At 34.5% G+C, this 16,043-nt stretch overlaps 1 protein-coding gene across 3 annotated transcripts in view; it reads left to right on the top strand.

Moving 5' to 3' along the window:
* LOC131682724 (arylalkylamine N-acetyltransferase 1) overlaps positions 1-16,043 on the top strand; it is a 136,861-nt gene that overhangs the window by 80,360 nt on the left and 40,458 nt on the right. The window lies entirely within an intron of this gene.

The following is a 16,043-nucleotide window of genomic DNA, read 5'->3' as shown; positions in this document are numbered from 1 at the left end:
ATTTTTATCATTTCCTATAGCCAGAAATAAGACGAAAAACATGTAATCAATTATTAACGCCAAAACGGCTAATTTTAGGTCAATAGTATCTTCGGAGAATTTAATGGAGGCAATATGCCCTTTCTTTTGGTATTGTGCTTTTGCTGATTAATCCCCCTATGAGTGAGATATTCTCATAAATTTTCTTCGAAGTGATTGTATTGAAATGATGCCTTCAGCAGATTTGTAGCTCTTACTTTTGCGAATAGCTTTACTGAGGACATTGAATATCTATTTTGAATACTTTAAAAGTCATGGCTTGTTGTTTGTGGATTACCCTTTGTCGCCTATTTATTGTTCAATATAGTAATAATCCAAACATTAATTCGATAAAAAGAATTTTGTATTTCATTTTTCTATCTACAACCGCTAGAAATAATCATTGAACAATTCCAAGTTGTCTGGAAGGAACTTGCTAACTTATCAGTGCAAAAATGTTAATTTGCGCGAACCTTCTGACTGCATTTTTTCTAACTTATAACTATCGAATCGATTTGAAACATATCTTGGAAAATGAAAAGCGAAATAAATAACTCCAAGAGAAGATTTTGGGGTTTACACAATACACCCCCTCCCCCACCCCACCAAAAAAAATTGAATTGAAGTTAAAAATTTATTTGTGCTGACTGATTTAATTCAATAATTCAATAAGAATTATCAGATCCGTACATTGATAACCTGTTGTTGTAAACATCATGAGGACTTTTGATAAATTATCGGAATGGGGTCCTGATATGTAACTGATCTATTGGTCTTGATTTCACAGTTGTCTAATAGCATCAATATCAAATAACTGCCTAAAAATTCCAATAGAAAATTCCAGAGTTCTTAAATCAATTATAATTCTCAGATTTCCTTTCATATTAGGCTCGCTTTTGAAGAGATGTACTGTAATAAGGGTCTTTATTTAATAGATAACGAAGTTAAAATTGATTTAATGTCTATGAAACATAGAACTGCTCACCAAAAAATTGCATAACTTTCATCATTTGCTAAAAATGTTTTTGCCTTTCTCATTTTCTCTAAATATCGGCCACCTAATCCCGGCCCGGAGGGCCGAGTGTCATATGCCATTCGACTCAGTTTGTCGAGATCGGAAAATGTCTGTGTGTGTATGTATGAAAAATGGCATATCTGTTTCTCAGAGATGGCTGGACCGATTTGCACAAACTTAGTCTCAAATGAAAGATACAACCTTCCCATCGGCTGCTATTGAATTTTTTTTATTGATTGGACTTCCGGTTCCAGAGTTACGGGTTGAAGAGTGCGATCGCACAGCAAATTCCCATATAAACTGAAATGAAAAATTCTCAAAGGGGGGAGTAGGGGAACATTTCAAAATCAAATTTGTATTTTTGATGCTAAATGACTTTAAAATGCATGAAACATTGAGATTTGATGTAAATTCGAAAAACAAATTTTGACAAAAATTGACTTTTTTGGACTTAGGAACATTTTTGTCTTTCTCATATAGAAAGGTTATTCAAGCACTCTAAAAATCGTCAATCATCCCGGCCCGGAGGAAGTATGCAGTAAGGGGTTGCTACTTTAAAATTAAAACTAGCTTAAAATTTCTTAACAAGTTGAAAATTTTCGGCAGGCCCCGGACCTCCCGGATCCGCCGCTGGTTTCAAGTGATGTTTCAGTATCGACACATAGTATCTCAAGATCGTGGCTGTCGATCCATTGTATGTATGTGCTAATCGTACTGAATGTGTAATATACATTACCACCATTGTATTGAACATAACCAGGCATGGAATCGTAGTCTGGACAAATGATAAATGAAAAATGGCGTTTTCCATTCGGCTCTAGCAGGTCCTGATCGATTTTGATGAGCATTTGATTTTTGTTGTATGACCAATTATATGAATAGGTCAAATGTTCAAAAACAGTAATTTAAGGTCAAGATAGCATCATCTTGAAACCGCCAATTTCGGAGGTTTAGTATCTTCGATGAGTTTTAGAAACGTTAAACAGCACATCATTTGATAAAATAATTTTGACGTTATATCGTCTAAGAAGTATTTATGGCGAATTTACTCAGGTTAATATTCACGTCTACAATAAAGTCTCAACAAATTCGCTAAAGACACGAACTCTGTTACTATTTTCTGAAAAATTAATTCTGCATAATTTTAAAACTTCAAAAATTACGGTTTCGGAATTATGTAGTTTGGACAGTAAGTTCGATTTTCACCAAACCGAATTTCTGGCTACGCCGCAGACTTCAAGTACCTTAATATTCCTTTAAATGGTCGCAGTGGAAATCAAGGCTCTACAGTTTAAAAAAAAACTTCAAGTAAGTAGAAACAAAGTCGTTCTACAGTCGTTCACAAGAGACTTCTTCGAATACTGAATATCTATTATAATACATTGAAAACCCGATTTTATCAGCCAAATATGAACATATGTTTGATGGGCTCTAGCAGACGAACAAGACTGAATTCGAGTATATCCTTTCTTGAGCATGTTTTCCTTATCATGAAGATGGAAATATGCAAAAACAAAAGGTTCATCTTTTTTAAATTTTACGTTAGAAAACCTCTTTAAAATAAATATATATTAAATAATCAGAAATAGTTATCAGACTACATCAAGAGACGGCAAGAATATTTTAACAGCTTCAGTTTATTATAAAGAAAAAGAAAATTGCCCGATTTAGTCAATGCCCTCATATTTTCAGCCTAAAATACACCATGAGACTGTTAATAACGGGTCTTTATTGTATGTATTATTCATTGTGTTCCACATTAATAGGTACATTGCATTTTTGAGGATTTTTTTTATTGGATCGAACTACAACAATTTTTAGGTAGTTTCCTTGGGGTTATTTTATAGACTTCTTCCAAAATTTGGCGAACCTATTCCAGTTCGTATACCAATTAATTGCTATACTTAAGGGTTTATATGTTGCAGATAGAGAAAATACTGAAATTTTCAGCTTTTTTTCCTACACAATATTACAAAAGCTTATTTAACACTTATTAAACACCGTAACTTTGAAAAAAGTTTGCTCTTTATCGTTGTGTTAAATTTACCTATTAATTTTTGAGAAATAGTTCATTCAACATTGAGTAAATTCACAAGATGTTTTGGAATGCAGTTCCTTAACTGTTATGTGTCCAACAAAAAAAAAACACCTTTAACAGGCCAACGAGGGTACCCGGGTACCCACAAACTCATAACTATGGCTTCCTTTAACTGATTTAGACACTTTTAGATGTTTTGGATTCAAGAACTCGTCCGGTCCGATAATCCGGATTTTCCGGAGTAATGTTCCAGTACTAAGGTATGATTTGTAAATTTTTATAATGTCCTAGCAATATGAGTATCAGAACTCTTCAAATCGTCTCGGAACTCTGTTATTTGTTGTTACGGGACCGTATGGCAGTTTGAAAAATGAAATTGGAATGGAATAGACACTCACTGCCCCACTGGAACCTGCTCCAAAATGTCCGTTCCGGGGTCAAATCACCAAATGATTCCAAAACCACGAGATATAGCCTACTGATGCAATTCCAAGAAATTTGATACCCTCATTGATAGTATTTCAGTGAAATTCACAAATAGTATCGCAGCACTTGAACATGCTTCCGGAAATCCGAATTCCCGGGAACCGAATGACGTAACCCGATTCATTTTAACCAAGTTTAAAGGTGGATGAGTTCTCGAATCCAAAACACCAAGAATTGCCTTAGTTATTGGTATTTCAGTTTTGTGGGTACACGGGTACCCACGTCGGCTTGTTACGAAGTAAAAAAATTCAGGGGCCCCTCCTCACTCCCCCCTTACTATATCAACAATATTATTAACCCAAAAGTTTGACTTTGTGAAATTCTAAGATGTCACAAAGTTTCAATTTCCAGCGATGGATAAAACATGGGAATTTCATTAATTGAAACCTAAAAAGGGTACCGCGTCGGACACATAACGGTTAAATCATGTTAATGTGTTTTCATTCCCCGATATTAAAAATCGGTAAACCAGTAAACCAATAGTCTTTATGCAAGGGTCCCATTTCGTTGCTGTTGTGCTATCTTATGACAAACGCTATTTTGGGGTAAACTGAGTTAGATATTCCAGATTAATTGCCTGAAAAATCTCACCAAAGTGGCGTTTTCGTAATTTTGAAATGCTGCTTGTTTACTGAAATATAGCTAGAAACGCGATGAGAAATTGTGATTTATTTTTCTTCAAATCACTGTGTCTTAAGATTTGCTCAAGTTATATTGAAGTTTTAGATGTTTTTGTGTGTAAAAATGTCTGAGGAACACAATGGCACAATACTTTTCATAACAAAAATACATGTATTGCGAGCAAAATGCAGCTTTCTAGTCTAGTCTAGTCTATACATACACAGCCAATACATGTAGGGATCCTGGAAAATTGCAGACGTTCGTCTCCAATTTTTCTTGTCATTATTAATGTTTGTAGCACATATTGAATATGACACAAGCATTAAAGCGGCCAGGCCAACTGTGTAGCGTACAAAATAAAGATGATTCAAAATTATACGGCAATCAAATTATTCATTCAATGAATAATTTAATCAATGGATTATTTTGAACCTTGAATAAGGAAGAAACGTGGACAACCGTACACAACCGATTCAATTTGATGGGGGTTTGATAAATCGTTGGGAGTGACTTTGCTAAGAGGGTTAATGTCACTCCTTTGGTCCTAGATTCCTGGGATGGGACAGAAGTATTTAGCCCTGCCCTGGCTAATGAGCCAGGGTTATAGCGCTCTTACTCGCTCTCTGAAACAATAGAGAAAATTGGCGAAATCGGTTAATTAGTAGTAATATAAACAAAAAACGCATAAAATACAAACCAACAAACAACTCGCCTTCGACAAAAATCCATACAGGACTTCCATGTCCTAATAGGCAGTACAGGATCAAGAAAACAGAAACTTTCTACGTTCGTTGAGCGTTGACGGAAAGCACAAATAACTGTACTGTATATTTCACAAAATAGGCCAAACCGATACTAAAAATCGACTGAGAAGTCATTGCTTTTTCTATTGGGCTCAAAACAATGGAACCACGACACGGTAATTTTTGTTACCATATCAACCACTATATCCGACTAACTCTTGTTATGACAACATCGGGTTACCTATCTACGGTAGCACCCAAGAGAATATCTTCGTCCTACTATATTAGAGTTTTTGATTGATGTGCGCCGGAGTAATTTCGCGCACAGATTTGGCACTTCTGAGCAAAGGGAAAAATGGATTGTTTCATTGGTACTGGTCGAAAGTGCAAATCTAAAGTACTCCACCGCATCGGTGCACGATCATCGAAAATGGCACATGAAAACGGCTTAATCAATTAAACTGCACATATCGTCCCGTCCTGTCACACTCCACAAACATCCTTTCGTGCACGTCCCTCCATTTTCAGAAGAGCAGCAGTAAACATTACTGTAGCTTTGACTTAAAGAAAATTCAGATGATGTATCATTTAAGATGACTCCACCCGGAAAAAACAGGCGGTATCAACACACTAGTGTAGTCTTGAATTAAATAAAAACACAGTAAATCCGGATCAACCAACAAAAAATATACAAAATATAAAATATATGAAACATAAAATATAACCGGAACAGATTTGGGGTATTGCGAGCAAAATGCAGCTTAATTTTTAAACTGGAAATATTGCATGTTTGGCAGCATTGCAGCCAAAAACTACTTTTTTTTTAAGATTCCTGGACCAATTTCCTTTAAAATGCATGTCACCGATTGTTTCTAGACCAAATAAAACCGAAGATATAAATTAAAGGTAATAATTTATGCTTTATTTGAATGGAAAATTTCCCATGCACGCTTATGACATCTCATACAAATTTTTTCATCAATTCACACTTATGACACGTGTGAGCAGCGATGCCACATGTTTCTATGAAATGTTTATAGAAGATTGTGATGATTGTGTAAATCCTAGTTAGACTAGAATATTACTTTAAAAGTAGATTGAAATTAGAATACTATTATGAAGTAATCACTCGTAGTCGAATACAGTTATTCTAGTACAATTTTGCTTAACACTATTACTCTTTTAAAAGTCTGTAGATGTCTAACTACGTCTGTAGGAGGATATCAAAAGTCTGTAAAATACAGACATGTCTGTAAACCTGGTATCGCTGCGTGGGAGTGCGACTTTCGTTTACATTTTCAGCAAAAACAATTGTCTTGTTTCTACCATTTCTGAGTTTCAAGATATTCAAGTTCAAACTTTGAAAATTCTTTTTCTCGAAATGTGCTAAATGGCGGTTGTCATAAGAGAGCACAACAGTGACGATTTAAAGTTATTGAAAATATCTTACGCGGATAATAAAAACATAAATTGTTTATTTACTCCGGCGTTCGTAAGCGGATTTTTACAATTTATAGCTTGTTAGAAAGGTATTTCTAATTATATGCACATAACCTGTCTGTTTGAAAGTTATGTAGTTAAACATATCGTGTTTTGACAAAATCACCCATATCGCAGAGAGTAAACAACACATCGAAAATCAAAAATAATAGTGTTTAATGATCACATTAGGCCTTTCATTTAACAAAAACAGGCTCGTTAAGTTCGGATCAGCTATTGCTGAGATAGTTACATGACCTTAGTGTACATACTTACAGACACACTATTAGGCCCGGAAGGGCTTCGAAATTTTTTTTCGAAGTTTGAGTGATTTGATACCGTCCTATATCATATCATTGGATGGTTGTGTTACGATAAGTAATTGACTTCTAAGGCAATACTATCCCATATATAAGCCTGCGGGAATCCGGAATATCGAGAACCAAATGTACTCATTCAATTCCTTCAATCAGAGTCTAAAAGTGGATGAGTTCCTGAATCCAAAAATCTTATAGTTATGGGGCTTCCAATTTTGCGGGTAACCAGGTAGCCTGAAGGCATGTTAAGAATATTTTTGTTGGACAGATGTCGGAAAGGTACAAAAAAGGGTAAACAACTATCTACGAAGAAATTCATATCTTTTATTTAATCTAAACATTGCAATGAAAGGCACGCGTCATTAGTAGAGTTCAAGTTTGCTTTGTATCTATAAATAATAAGTAAGATGACCTGTTGTAATCTCAACTATAACTAGTGATCTCTTCTTGTTTATTAACCGAACTACGCGTCAAAGCGCAGATGACTATTTTTTATGATGAGCGTTCTTATTATGGCTTGCCTTTTTTGTTCTCGTACTCGAAGCGGCCACTCAGAATGATGATTAAATTTGGAAAGGGAAAACCGACTGCTATCCAGTCTCAATTAAGGTGCATGGTGAAGTTATTATCAATATATTGATTTATGGTTTAAGCTCAGCGGGAAAAGTTTTTAGGAGAGTATAACATTTAGTTCAATCAGGTGCTTTATTAATAGAGAAAATTCACATTCTTTTATTCATGCTAGAAGCAATTTCTTATTCGGTGGATAATTTTGTTGTACGGAGTACCTTAACCACTCTGATTCACAGAGCAGTTACAGTATCGATGCAAAAATCAACACAACCACATATTTGTCCCATGTACATTCCTGTTTTTCTTGAGATTGGTTCTTTAGTAGGTGCTTTGATTTAACCGTATTATGGAGTAATCCTGAGCTGTCAATCAATCTTCTAACTCATAAAAAGTCTCAAGAACTTTTATTAAATTTTTGAAGACTGATTCAGTTGACGGTATAATTTTGCTTTTGCGCAATACGCGTGGAAGAAAATATATTTTGTGAGACTTTGAAATTGATGCACTAATTTACATTCTTGTGCACATAGTTTTATGCATCAAATAGTTTATTTTTAGAACTGCAAGATAATTGAATTAAGCCACTAAGAATTTCATGGTTGTTATTTTGTCTTTCAAAAACTACACTACGACCCCTTTTTCAGTTAGGAGTATCCCACATACAAACAACATTTTTAAACATGAAAATGCTCTATTGTTCAACCGCAAAGTGAACATAATTAAATTTAATGACTCTGATTTTACCAACAAGCACAGAAAACTGAACGGAGACTAAATTATAATTGTGATTCCCTGTACTTTTAAGAATATACGAAAGTGGATTGAAATCACTTAAATATTTTTTGATCGCGATTTCTTTTGCATGAACTACTTTTATTTGATGGGCTGGTGTGACTAGTTGCCAGTAGGATCGTAGAACTTGTTCTATAACTGTTATGTGCACTAAGAATCAACTTCTTTTGATTTTATCAGTCTTCTGTTTTGAGCAAAAATTTAGATAGAGATAACAAATTAACTATGCGAAAACAGTAAGAAGTATTCCACGAATCATCATTGTGGTAGTCAAAAAAAGTTTTCTTCCATGGCAGGAAAAAAAAAATACAAATTAACTACTTGCAACAGTATTGTCTGATAATTATGACTTCCTGAAGAAGTTAGAAGGGAGTCCTCGCTCGCAAGCTAATCATTCAGATACTTTGGATACAGACAACAACACGCTCGACATTTATGGCAAAAAATCCCCCCAATACCATTCCAGAATAATGTGTGATTTGGATATGCTCGCGAATGGTTTACAAACTATACGCCAGGGAGAGTGTGTTACCTTGAAAATGAAGGCAAGCTTTGACCGTTGCATGGTGTCATTTTAAATACTTCAAAAGATTACCAGATTTTAGAGACAATTTTATATGTGAAACATTTAATACTAGTTGAGCTCAGTAATGTTCCGCGCAGCAGCGCATTATGATATATCGGTAAAATGATAATTGTTTTTTTTTTAAATTTTCTGCTAAACATTTTTAGAGCCTCAGCGAACAAAAAAAATTATCTTCAACACCGACATCCGCGAAGCCTATGATCGTTAAGTGCTTGGCTGGTTAACTCCAAAAAGTACTGGGATTAGGCAAAAACAGAAAAGTGTTTGTAAAATTACGAGAAATTTTTTTTTAATCTGCAAATAAAAAATGTGTATGTGTACTACTCACCTACACAAATTCTAAAACGACTTCACAAAGAAGGAACTTGTGGGATGGTGGACTTGTAGTCAAACGGGAAGTAAGACACGAATAACCAAGTTTTATCACGATGATCAACTTTGAAAAGTTTTTTCTACTATTAAAGAAATGTTGTTTCTGCTATTAAGTCTTTCTAGACTACAATCGATTTTGGGTAAATCTACTGCAAAATTAGAAGTTTTTGTAAATCCACTGTAAAATTAGTGTGAACAAAATTTGAAACCTTAAATAACCAGAACAGTTTTAACTATTTTTCAAAAATCGTGTCATTGTAGTTTTGGATTGCGTTTAGACGACCGAATCCTAAAATAGCTTAGTGTCAGGCTTAACCGAACAGGTAGGAACGTGTATACTAGGCTGCCCAGAAAAATAAGGAACTCCATCGGCCCACCATTAAGTCGATTCCTAGTCCCACCAGGAGTAATTTGAAGCAAATCGGACAAGTCTAGCTACCGGACCAACGCGCCTGAAGTTTGTGTGGGATTTTTCGATAATTTACATGGAGAAAACCAACTAACTCGCATTTTCGACACAAGGTGGCACTGTATGCATCGTATTATTATTGTTAGTGAAAATAAGAAAGATAACTGTATTGTCTGCAACTTGGTCGAAAACTGCTGGTCAATCCGGCTTTGTTGAAACTTTTAGCGAAATTATGTCTGAGTCAGTTTTGCATGGGGCCTAGCAGTGCATGATCGTGTATCAGTACTCTTTTCCCACGAACCACACATTTTTGTGAAATAATGCTCAGATTTAGCTCAATAGTATGTTCAGAAGAAATGTAGTACATAATACGAGTTATTTTATGGTTAGAAAATTTCAGTTCCAGCCGCATAGAGGGCGCCAACATTAATTTTTCATAGAGCAGAGATAGAATATTAAGATATTCGAAAGAATTATTGTACAGGTACGTTTGTCCGGTAGCTAAACTTGTCCGATTTGCTTCAAATTTCGAGCAAGTACTCCTGGTGGGACGAGGAATCGTTTCAGATGTGGGCCGATAGGGGTTATTTTTTCTTGTCACTCTGGTGTATACCTACCAGCTGGCGATATACAAAGGTTTTATTTATACCAACAGTTTGGAAGCTAACGAAACGCTCTATAAATCTTTTATACCAACACTAAGGTTGAAGGTTTCAGCGTGAAATAAAAAAAAAACACTTTTTTGAAATTTTTTTAACACTTTGCGTGAAGCAAATTTATCAAAACTTTTGTACATTATAGTGTATTATTTCAAAAACACGCTGTAATTTTTCTAGGCAAAAATATCGACAAACGACTCGGTGACGAAGCTTTTTGTAGAACGTCTCTGGCAAAACATAATTTGTAAACTAAAATCCTAGTGTTAAAAGGCAAGCCGCTAAGGCGCGGTAAAACTTAATACCTCTTACAATAAAATTATATGAAATCAAATGAATTTTGATCACTTTTATTTTTTATTACAATTCTTTCGACTGTTTGAATCATTTTTCTATTTGAAATAATTGAATAATTTAGTCTAGTCTTCAGAATACTCAGAAAATTAAAAATTTAAGCCTTCGCTGATAGTCACTTGCTATTCTACATTCCGAAAAAAGTCAGATACTCGCAAAAATATTCCCTGCATATACTAACCCTAGGGACTAACCAGTTCAGCATAAAGATTGAGTTAAGCAAAAAAGTTAAAATATATGAAATGAAAGTTACTATTTTTGGAGTGTCCAAATTTTTTAATCCAAGATAAAAACAACTGTGTCCTTGGGAAATGCCTGTTTTCCCTATTATGAGGCAAAAATAGTAATGTGTAATATTATGCCAATTTACAAGTATCAAACATTATCTAACCTCACAAGATTTTGTAATGAAAATTTAACTGCTTCATTTGTGATATATTGAAATTTTGTGACACAAACCCAATTGATAGCTTGCTTCAATGCTATGTAATAAAACGCCATGCAAAAATACTTTTTGGATATAGTGCAAAAATTCCATTTTGTTGTTGAATAAAATGTTTTACGAACATTTCCTCGGAGGCATATTTTATTGATACAAAAATATGTTTAAACCAACAACGTGTTACAACAATATAACTCTACGAACATGCGTTTGTTCGAACGATAAATGTTTTTTACACTATGTAGAATATAAATTCGTCAAAACTTAGGAGTTTTCTGAAATGTATTGATTAGAACTTATTTTTGCATGCAAATATGTGCTCTAAATATGACTATTTACGTCAAAGTACGCTCAGTTGAAGTTGTAATGCGCAGCAGGCCTAAGAGGCCTTGGCATTTTGCGTTTAAAAACTATATCCAAGTAACAATTGAAGTTTTATAGCACGCTACAAGTGCTATCTAAGTTTTATCAGTGGCTATAAAACTATCATAAAACCACAATTAGGGTTCGTCGCGGTGCGGATGTGGGCGGTAAATGGATTGTCCGCACCGAAACGGCAAAAAAAAAATTATGAAGCCACACCGCTTACCGCAACCGCAATTTATTTACCGCACCACACCGCGCGGTAATGCGGTAAATGCGGTAAAATTTTTATATTTTTAAAAATAGTGTTAAAAAATTGTACAAACCATATATAATAAAATGTTATTCTTATTCACACGAAATTTAACTTTAAGAGACTCCTCAGAATGAAATGTTTATGAAAAAATCAACTTTTGTATTTTCTATTAGTAAAATTCCGTACATTTTAAGGAAAACATTATACATTCAAGAACGTTCTACTGCAGTAATAGGAAAACTTTTATTTTAGCAACCCTTCAGTTAACTGAAAAAATGTGGAATAAAAATGTAATTAGAAATGAAGTTGCATATTTTTTTCTTTAAATTTTCATATTTTCAATGTTTTTGACATATGAAAATGAAATGAATGTTTTTTGCATTTACGTAGTAAAAGCGAAAATTTCATTCTTAAAGGAATCTTACCAAAAAAAAATAATGTCGAAATACCAGTACTTCTATATAGTAGTGCATATATTCCAATACAGTGAAATAAAAACATATTGTATTTCATCAATAAGAACGACGCCATATTTGACGAAAAAAATGCTCTATACATTACATCTAAGCAGGAGTCCGGTCTCAACCGGTACATTAGAAAAACTGCAAAAAATGTATGGTTTTTAAAAATAGGGGGTTTTACGGACAAAATATCCCAAAACTCTAACTTCCGCATTCTTCAAGAAACAGATGTATTCTCATTCAAAAACTAAGATTGCTCCCTTTAAAAATGTATGAAGTATAATTTTCTAAAGGCTAGTTCGAAAGTTCTAGCATTTAATGTTTTTTCCTATAATATTTTTCCAAAGAGCCAATGGCAAAAACTTCAATTGAAGTGAACCGGAGTCAAACTATGTGGTATTTGGCAAAAAAGCTTCATAAAGGCTACAAAATAGTCTTAACTGAAAAATATCAGGACTTAATTTGGTAGAAAATTATAGTAAATTTGAATGGAAGTACGCAAAAAAAGTTATGTAGCATACTTTTTGAGAAAGAGTGAATTTACACAGCAATCAAAGAAGATAGAAATACGATGTTGATGAACGAATGATAGAATAATCATCCTAATTTGGATCCCTCCTTATTTTGGACGCATTCATACATTTGTATCCTTTACTGCCAATTACTCCAAATTCGTTTGGTTTGATCAAGAGGGTTGTGTTTAAGTCCTAGCATAATTAGTTCATCTCTAATTCCATTAAATTAGTCAAAATTCACAGTTGAAAAATTGATATCGAAAACGATTCATAATTCCACGAATTCCAACAGAAATCGGGAGAAGTGATGCACTTTTAAATAGGATTTAAGAGTACAAATTTATTGTTTTAAATGATCAAATAATTGTGTCTTGAATTTTATGTATTTGTTTTATGTTGTATTATGTTTTGGCAAATTTTATAAAGTTCTTAATCACTGTGCGGGGGTCAGTGGTGCAAATTCTCATTTTCAAATGCCAGCTTTCAGCTCAATCAAACCCAACCATGATTCAAATTCAAAGCCTCCCTTAATCATTCACTTTCAAGTTGGCAGGATTTTCATAACCAAACCGTACGTCTTCATTTCAAATTGATGCTTTTTCATTCATCAACCAAAGCTGGCATCTGCTCTGTAGAGGCCAGTTTAGGTTAAATTCTGGCATATTTTGCGTTTTAAAGCTTACATGAACAGTAAGAAGTATGTTCAGAGTAGTTTTGCTTGAAAAACTTAGTCAATATCCCAGAACAGAGATATTCACAGGGTCAATGAAATCGAAAATGAATGGAAAATGATTGAGCAGCTCGGCTGTTTGAATGAATGATGCAAACGAAAAACAGCAAATTGAACATAGCAGGCCATGATTTGAGATGTGTTCTTTATTCAAGTTCAAAACAACCTGGTGAAAATTTGCAGCTCTGTTAGTTTGTGAAGTTTTACTTAGAAGTATAAAATAACTGGTCCAAAATATGTCGTAAAAATGATAGCGTCAAAATATTTCGGACACAGCTAGATTTTCTTTCGTTATAGCAGTCTGTTTATCAATTTAGAATAATCAAAATTATTACATTTTTTTGCGGTGCGGTTGCGGTAAAACCGCGCGGTAAAAACTCTTTCCGGCACCGCATCTGCGAGAAAAAGTGTCTCACCGCACCGCAGATTTCGCGGTGCGGATGCGGTAAATACGGTAATTACCGCAACCGCGACGAAACCTAACCACAATTGTTACTAGGGCACGCTCTTGTGAAACACCTTATATGTGTTATTTCCGTAATATACTATTTTTCAGCGAATTTTAATGTCAGTTAAAGAAATTTCCATATACAAGCCTTCATTGCATACAAAGCTCTTTCTAACTAAAAACTCGTTAGCCGCCGAACCTCGGAGACTCGCTTGCTTTTTTTAGGGTTAAACAGCGGGGATATATAAACCAGAACAATTATTTTCAGCACTGTTCACCTTAATTAACATTTTAATTATATAATTTGACAATTTGAACCAGCTTAATGCACTAAATGCTTTTTATGTATCTTCGCAAAATCAAAACCAAATTATGGAAAACATGTTTTGATTGAAGTTTTATCAGTATTTCTAAACTATTATATAGATAGATTATGACGTTAAAAAAAGCTTGTGTGCAATTTGGAAGCATTGCTTTAATGACTGAAAAGATTCTTCAGTTTAATGTTAAGGTTTCTTGCAGATCTTATTTTATCGTTATTTTATGATTTTAATAAAATAAATCAGAAAAACTACAAGTGGCAGCCCTATGGGGTTGCACGAACTGTAGACGTAGGACTATACTACTTAATGTAAAATATTTATTTAGTACTTAGTGTGTGGGAAAAAATACCCGGACCGGTGAAGAAAAATCAAATTTTAGACAATATAATATATAATATAACATCTCATGTATAGAACAAGCTTTCTAGATGCTCTCAAACAGATCCTAAAAGTTCAAACACCCATGGATAACCCCAAGTTTTTAGATGTGTTTCGATGCCACAGGATTGTAAAATGGTTAATATTAAGTCATGAAATTTCAATTCTTCCGTGACAATTTTTTTGCCTGCAAAAGGCACTGTGTGTATGCAAAGCTCATGATTTGTTGGGATATTAGCATTGATCGAAAAATGCTTTCCAACGCTGCGCATTGCATACATACAGGACATTTTGCAGGTCACCAGAAGCTGTTCATTTTACCACCGCCACATGTTCATTTTACCCACTCGCTATAAACATGTCTCATTTTTGGACATGTTTAGAAATCAAGAATCATGTTTGAAAAAATGACGAAATATTTTTACCAGATATGTACAAAACATGTCTAACAATGTCTAACAAGAAAGATAAGGTGATTGTAATATCTTATTCACTTATTAGTTAGAAAATAATGACTTTGCTTAACGTGTTCATTTTACCGCCAGTTCACATTCGCCCAAAACATTGTCAACGCTGATGATGATGGGTAGGGCGAAAGAGACAACTAGTACCACCACGACACTATTAGCGCATTTCACCAAAATTCCACACGGCCGTGCTTAGCCCATCTGTCATAATATCGTGATTTTGCATAGCGAAGGGCTGAATGATAACACATTTTGTTCCAAAAAACAGCCCTGCGTTATGCAACACTTTGTGCAGGTTGATTATACCAGTTGCAAGTGGGGCCAAATTCACCAAGTTCCGTAAAATTCCTTTTAAATTACAGAATTGATAAAATTGCTTAGATGAGCTAAACTAATTAATCAAATCCTGTTTTAAAAACTGTCCTTGCGTTTAAACCAAAATGGGAAGCTTATTACTACCACTACATTACTTAATTTCAAGCGCAAATAGCAAATACATGTGCTAGTTAAACCAAAAATTTACTGGCAACATTACAGCGGCATTTAGGAAGCAGTTGGAGCGGTCGCCTGTTGGACGACACAGGGTAGCGTCCCTCCACAGCCAGTGTAACGGACTTCTAGCTCAGATACACTGGCTGTAAAAAACACAGCGCAGTGATCTGCTTCGCCAGCCGTTCAACAGGGAACTGAGCGTGTCTGGCCAAGTCCGTTCTTTAAATAGTCGATGATGACGTCATTCATAGAAGCGTTGCGCGCTAGGTACACCAAACCGTCGTACAGGGTTTGGGAAGCGCTATCTTCTGTGTGTAAATGCGCGATATTTTGACAAGGTTGTATATTATTTAATTTTTTAATGCTATGATATCAAAAATCTTTGGGTTTATCTATTGGAATCTATTCTTAGAAGTATTTCGGGGCGATTTGTGCAAAAAATTTGAAAATTTATCGTGAGATGGCTGAATTATATGCGTTTAAAATTGGACCACTTTTCGTTACATACCATTTTTGTAGAATTTCAGAGTGCACCCCCATATCGAAAACAAAGACGTAGTCCTACGTCAAAAATCGGTGACCTAGAAGAATGTGTTTCTAACTATTAATTTCAGCAATAATAATCTTTTAAATGATGATTTTTTGATATTTCATAATTTGAATAAACTCAACCCGTTGCAGACCGGCTACTGTGCACGGTAGCATCCAT

The sequence above is a fragment of the Topomyia yanbarensis genome, chromosome 2, assembly GCF_030247195.1.
Source record: "Topomyia yanbarensis strain Yona2022 chromosome 2, ASM3024719v1, whole genome shotgun sequence".
Lineage (NCBI taxonomy): Eukaryota > Metazoa > Arthropoda > Insecta > Diptera > Culicidae > Topomyia > Topomyia yanbarensis.
Note: the sequence above shows the minus strand (reverse complement) of the source record. Positions and strands in the feature narration are given on the sequence as shown.